The sequence below is a fragment of the Lycium ferocissimum genome, unplaced genomic scaffold (assembly GCF_029784015.1).
Source record: "Lycium ferocissimum isolate CSIRO_LF1 unplaced genomic scaffold, AGI_CSIRO_Lferr_CH_V1 ctg27468, whole genome shotgun sequence".
Classification (NCBI taxonomy): Eukaryota; Viridiplantae; Streptophyta; class Magnoliopsida; order Solanales; family Solanaceae; genus Lycium; species Lycium ferocissimum.
This window is the reverse complement of record NW_026723598.1, coordinates 7,501-13,916: the sequence shown is the minus strand read 5'-3', so window position 1 is coordinate 13,916 and position 6,416 is coordinate 7,501. Positions and strand designations below refer to the sequence as shown.

Here is a 6,416-nt window from a genome sequence, read left to right as displayed (position 1 = left end):
TTTTCCCAAATTTGAGGCCGATCATTCAAAAGGGGGAAAACTAATGAGCTCAGATAAAAAAATTTATAAAGATTTCATGGGAAAAAATCCCCTTCCCGATCTATTAACAAACAAGTAGATCTACGCCAGGAGAATTAGTAATGTGTCGGAAAGAAAGAAGCCGGGATACATTTTGATAAGGGAATCCGGGGACAACCCAATGAGGACGGTCAAAAAACAAAGTCATTTTCTGATGTAATTGAAGGAAAAGGGGGAAGTTTTCGTGAGATTCTTTTGGAAAACCTTTTTCAGACGTTTTATTGTCGGGGCCCTTTTCATTTTAACATGGGATGGGATTGCCTGGAAATGTTGGTTTTTTCCAGACATTTGTAATTCGGGTCTAATTAGACAACATCTGCTTCGAACATAGGAGTTGCAAGAGTAAAATTAAAAAAGAGCTGATTGTATGGGAAACTTTTTTTTGGGGGACCCCTGATTGTTGAATGGGAGAAACCTATTTGATAGATTGGGGGTATACAGGCATTTCCCCCCGGGGGGGGGCCCTTTTTACATCCATTTTTTGGGAAGGGTTTTCAATCCCGTTTTTTGATGGAGATCAAATGGTTTAACCTTTTACCCTTGGATTAAGAAAGGGCCTGTTTATTTATGTTTTCTCATATGAATTTTTCCCCCGGGGTTGGGGATCCCTTTTCCCGCCAACGCAAGATAGCTTATTGGACTCTTTTAATTAACGAGCGGAAATCATCGAGGATTTGGTAAATAAAATATAATCCATGTAACGAAAACCATCAAAATAAAAAAAGAAGTGACAATAGTTACGGAAAAAAGAAGTTCCCTATGATGAATTGGGGTTTATCGGCAGAAACGAATCAATTTAGATACCCTTTTGTGGTCCGGTGGCGACTAGATCAACGCGTTTTTGTTTCAAGAAAAATCCCATCGAAGTTCACTATGAATTTTTGGGGTTTTTTTTATGAGATTTAGGGAAACAAAATTTAAAAAAAAAACAAATCCTTTTTTATTTTAATTCAACCACTGTTGGTCATATTGTTTCTTTATCGAGAAATCGAAGAAGTATACAGGGGTTTTCTCCTATTCATATGGAAATTAACGTAATTCTATGATACCCAAATTGGGGTTCCTTTCAGGTCCATATTTCCCGAATTTATAGGAATCAAGACGGTGCGGAATTTTTTAAAATTTCCCGACAAAAATTGTCGAATTTACCAAATATGGAAAATTATGGCAGGGGCCAAATCGGGTTTCAAAAAAGGAAGAGGAATTTCCCGAAACGATTTATTAGTAGATTAATAGAGCAGGAAGGTTAACATAATTTCCCTGGACTTTTTAAAAAAAATTTTAACAAGTTATTGCTACTTTCCATTTCATTAGAATTGATGATTTTAAACCAATCCCTTTCAAAGGGGATGGCTGCGGGGAAAACAAATTTTGGGTTTTTGGGAAAAAACCCCATCATTAGGGGGAATGTAAACGGGGTGAAAAATTCGTCAACCCATTGAAATATGGTATGTTACAAGTAAAATTTTTGGGACAAAAAAATTCCTAATTTTGGATGACTGACCCCAATCCAGTTCAAAATGTTTTTTCCGGGCTGAGGAAATCCCCGGTACATCAAAGGGTTTGGAGGTTTAATGTCGGATTTAAAGGACAAATGTTTGGGTTTATTTATTAAAAGAATTTGCGCAAAGGGGACTTTCTTTAACAGAATACATCATTTTTGCTACGGAGGAAAGGAGGTGGATACTGTTGAAAAACATCGACGCGGGGATATCCATTTGTTAAAGTGGAAAAATTGGGCCGTCGAAGGTTTGTACCCCCCGGGGTATTTGAGTCTCGGAATGGGATGATGCCGATTTTTAGCCAAACATTAATTGGTCGTGTATTAGCAGATGATATAAATATAGTCCGCGATGTATTGCCAATTCGAAATCAAGACATTGGCATTGACTTGTAAATCGATTCATAACCTTTCGGGCAATACAATCTATCTATTGAATCCCGCTTGTAGGAGTAAGCATCTTGGGATCTGTCGATTATGTTATGGCCGGAGTCCTACTTCATGGGCGACCTGGTTGAATTGGGGAAGCTGTAGGTATTATTGCAGGTCAATCGATTGGAAAGAACCGCACTCTCACTAATATAAGAACTTTTCATACCGAGGAGACTAATAGTAAAGGTACTGCAGAACATGCGAGCCTCATCTAATGGAAAATTAACGAGGAGGATTGTCCGAACACGTACATGTCATCCCGGTTCTTATAGACTTGTATAACTATTGAGAAGTGAAGATATATAATGTGAATATCTAATAAAGTTTGCTTTTAAATTCAAAACGATCAATATGTAGAATCAGAACAAATAATTCGAGATTTTGCGCAGGAATATCCACTTTGAATTTTAAAAAGAAAAGGGTTTGAAAAACATTTTATTCTGATTCAGACGGGGGAAAATTGAGTACCGATTTCCATCATGCACCCGAATTTACATATGGAATGTCTATCCATTACCAAAAAAAAAAGTCATTTATGGATATTATTAGGGGTGCAGGTCCAGTTCCAATTACCTTTGATCCACAAGGATTGGCCGAATGCGCATTCTCTTTCTGGCAAGCGAAGAAAATTTAAATCCCTTTAAAAATGATTGGGAGGCAGAAATTATTTAGTTCGGGTTTTTCTAAAAAAAAGATTTGGGTTAACCGAAAACAATGAAGGGCAAAATTTCGGTTTAAAAACCCCTCATTTCCCCCACGAGAATTCTGATTTATTGTCAAAAAGGCGGGAAAAAATAAAAACATCATTCCACTAATACGAATTTGGCTTCCCCGTTCAATTTGAAACCCTTTCAAATGGGATTTTCCGTCGAAAATATTCTTGTTTTTTTCGAGATTTCGATACAGAAGAAAAATTCGCATTATTAAATATGGGGCTATAGAAACGCATTCCCGCAAAAAAAAAGAGGATTTGAAGTATCGAGGAGTCAAAATTTTGGCCTTACCAAAAAAGGGGGATCGATTTTTTTTATTTCCCGAAGAGGTACATTTCCCCTTTTCCCATTGGAGGAACAATAGATTTGGGGAAATCAACCTTAAAAAGCCATTTGGGGGAGAGAAAAAAAAAAGAATTGAACTTAAAATCTTTTTTTGGGGAAACCTTTTCCCCGGGGGAGACAGATAAAATATCCAGAATTCCCGGGGTTTTGATACCACCAGGGAAAAGGGAAATTCCAAGGGAACCAAAAAAATGAAAAAATTTGGGTCTATTCCAACGGGTTCCAACCCAGTAAGAAAAGGTTTTTTTTTTTTTAGTTCATTTTTCCCTCACATATAAATTGGGCGGTATAAAAATTTGGGAAATTTTTTCCCCCGGAAATTCAGGGTGGGAAAATGTAACTTCGAATTGTCAATTATATCCTTTATGGAAATGGCAAACTGTTTCGAGGAATTTCGACACAAGATTCAATTATTCGACGTTTAGTATTGAATTGGAATCAAGAAAAAAATTTTCTGCGAGGAAGCCTGCTTTTTGTTAAAATAGGAAAATGGTTTGATTCGACATTTCTAAGAATCAACCTTATGAAATCCCCTATTCATATATCGGAAAAGGAATGTTTCGGTAATTTTTCTGATAATGGATCAGATTGTACTCACATCAACCCTTTCTTCCATTTATTCCTTTTTCCAAGGCAAATTCAACAATCTTTTAAACCCAAAATTCAAGGAACTATCATACGTTGTTGAATAGAAAAAAGGGAAATTTAGTCGTGATAATTTTGTCAGCAGCCAATTTTTCTGAAGGGGTTATTCAAGGATGTAAATATCACAGTGTGATAAAGAATCAATTAAAAAGATTCCCTACCCAATTAGAATTTCCAGGGACATGTTTTCCAAATTGAGAATTTTTTATTCATCTTACCATTTAATAACTCATAATCAGATCTTAGTAACTAACATTTGCAACTTGACAATTTAAACAGACTTTCAAGGATTAAATTTAAATATTATTTAATGGATGAAAAATGGAAAAATTTAATCCTGATCCATGTCGTAACATTATTTTAAATCCATTCAATTTGAATTGGTATTTTCTTCATCACAATTATTGTGAAGAGACATCTAAAATAATTAGTCTTGACAGTTTATTTGCGAAATGTATGTATAGCCAAAATCGGGTCAGTTATACTTGTTCAAGTTGACTCGATAGTGATACGATCAGCCAAGCCTTTATTTGGCAATTTCGTTCATGGCCATTATAGAAACCTTACGAAGAGATACATTAGTTACATTTATATATGAAAATCGAGATCTGGTATATAACATAGGTCTTCCAAAAAGTAGAACAGGTTATGCCGGTTACAATATCCATTTAGAAAAGATGGGTTGGAACAAGATAACAAGAATTTTGAATTTCGGGGTTCTTGATTGGTGCTGAGCAAATATAGCAAAGCGAATTTTTGGGTTTAAAAAAACAACAGGTTTCGTTCCAGGGGGTGCAGATTATAATAGGTATAGAAAAATGTGTCAAAAATTCAAAAGTGTTGGTTTCAGAAGATGGAATGTCTAATGTTTTTTCACCGAGAATTATTGATTGTTAGCAGAAATGGGGCGCCTTTTGGGAAAAAGCGATCTGTTACCGAGTCGTTTATTGGGAATAACAAGAGCATCAATACTGTTTCATATCTGAAGGAGTTTCAAGAATGCCCCGATTTTGGGAAAAGGGCCCGGGGGGGGATCGATTTGGGCCTGAAAGAGAACGTTGTTTTTATCTGATTGGATTAGTGCACCTTTTAAAATAACATAACAACATCTTGAAACAAAAGAATGCGAGGGGAGATGAGAGATTTTGTTTCCACAGAAAATTTTTGATTCTTGTCTTTCAAAAGGAACAATCATTTATAGGATTTGTCGACGGATCTTTCGCTATCTGCATTTTCAGCGGCTATTTTGCTTGCAATAAGCAATAAAAGAATAATGAATAGAAAGAATGGTTTGGGTCGTATCTACGTTCCACCTACGGTAGAAGAGAAGTTCCATCGAACAATTATTTATTTCAGTTCAGGTTCTTCGCTCTTTTTTTTGAAAAAGAATAAAAAGGGGAGGGTGTGGAATGACAAGAAGATATTGAACATAAATCTGGAAGAGACAGATGGAGGCAGGAGTTTTGTCATGGTATTAGAAATGGAATCCAAAATGTATATTCCGGCAAAGGTATGGGTACTCATATTACAAATCTTACTAGAACTGCCTGTTTTATCAGAAGTTTGTGATTTTTTGACGCAGTAGGAAAACAATTCTAATTGTTGGTACAAAATAGCAGCTGATTCAGTAGAGGGGTGCTATGGCCTGGTGTCATTATGTTATAAAAAATGGCTTGGCGGTATGTTAACGAATTGTCCACTTACAGACAAGTTCAGGACTTGAACAGGATCAACTCCGAAAAGAGATGCAGCTATGTTGAAAAGACAATTATTCTTGCAAATTCGCGGATTAAATATATGACAGGGGTACCATATTGTAATCATCGTTGATCAGCAGAAGAATATATGGCCCTGCGAGATGTATTACTTTAGGAATTCCAGAATTTTTTAACGATACAAATTAGACCCTGATCTCGCAGATATTCAATTCCAGCGAATGATGACGCCATATCTCAATCCGATTAATTTCTAAATTAGTATTGCAATTTGTGAGGGTCGTTCTAGTATATAAGAAACCTTGATTAATAATAACATAATAAGATAAATAACTTACTAATCCCTTATCGCTTACTATTTCTGAATTTCAAAAGAAATGGTTAATGATAAAACCAATGAATTATGACTTAATTATTCCTCGCTAGACTCATCCAGTTGAAGTAACTAAGAACTTCGGATTGAAGTAATAAGATTATTGAATCATCAGAACTACTTCGATATATCTTTTTACTTTTTAGCCATTTAGTCTTTGTGAACCCATACGACTTTCGTTCTTCCATTTTTGTTCTTGGTTCGAACTGTTAGTTGAATTATTTCTGATTTCATCCGTTTATTCATTCAATTCACAGTCACAAGGGGCCGGAAGGACTTCTAGTCTATTAGAACTCTAGAGTAGTAAAATATATCTTTAGTTCATTTCATATATAACTAGCACTAGTCAATATCTAATATCACATATACATGTCTTTCTTCCATAACGTAAACCAAGCATTCATCTTAGATTCAATCCTATTCGAGAATCAAGCGTCAAAACATCTAGAAGGGTTGGCTTATAGTTGTTCAAGTACAGATACCTCCCTCTCCTAACCAACCCTTTCTAAAATACCTCAAAAAAATCCCTTTTTTTGTAAATTCTTTTGAACTTCACCTTTTCTTATTATTCCACCTAGATAAATCTAAATGGACAAATTGATTAGGCCGAATAA

At 35.5% G+C, this 6,416-nt stretch overlaps 1 pseudogene; it reads left to right on the top strand.

Annotated features, from left to right (window-relative positions):
• The first annotated feature begins 3,624 nt into the window (after positions 1 to 3,624).
• LOC132043705 (DNA-directed RNA polymerase subunit beta''-like) lies at positions 3,625 to 4,458 on the top strand (annotated as a pseudogene).
• The last annotated feature ends 1,958 nt before the right edge of the window (positions 4,459 to 6,416 follow it).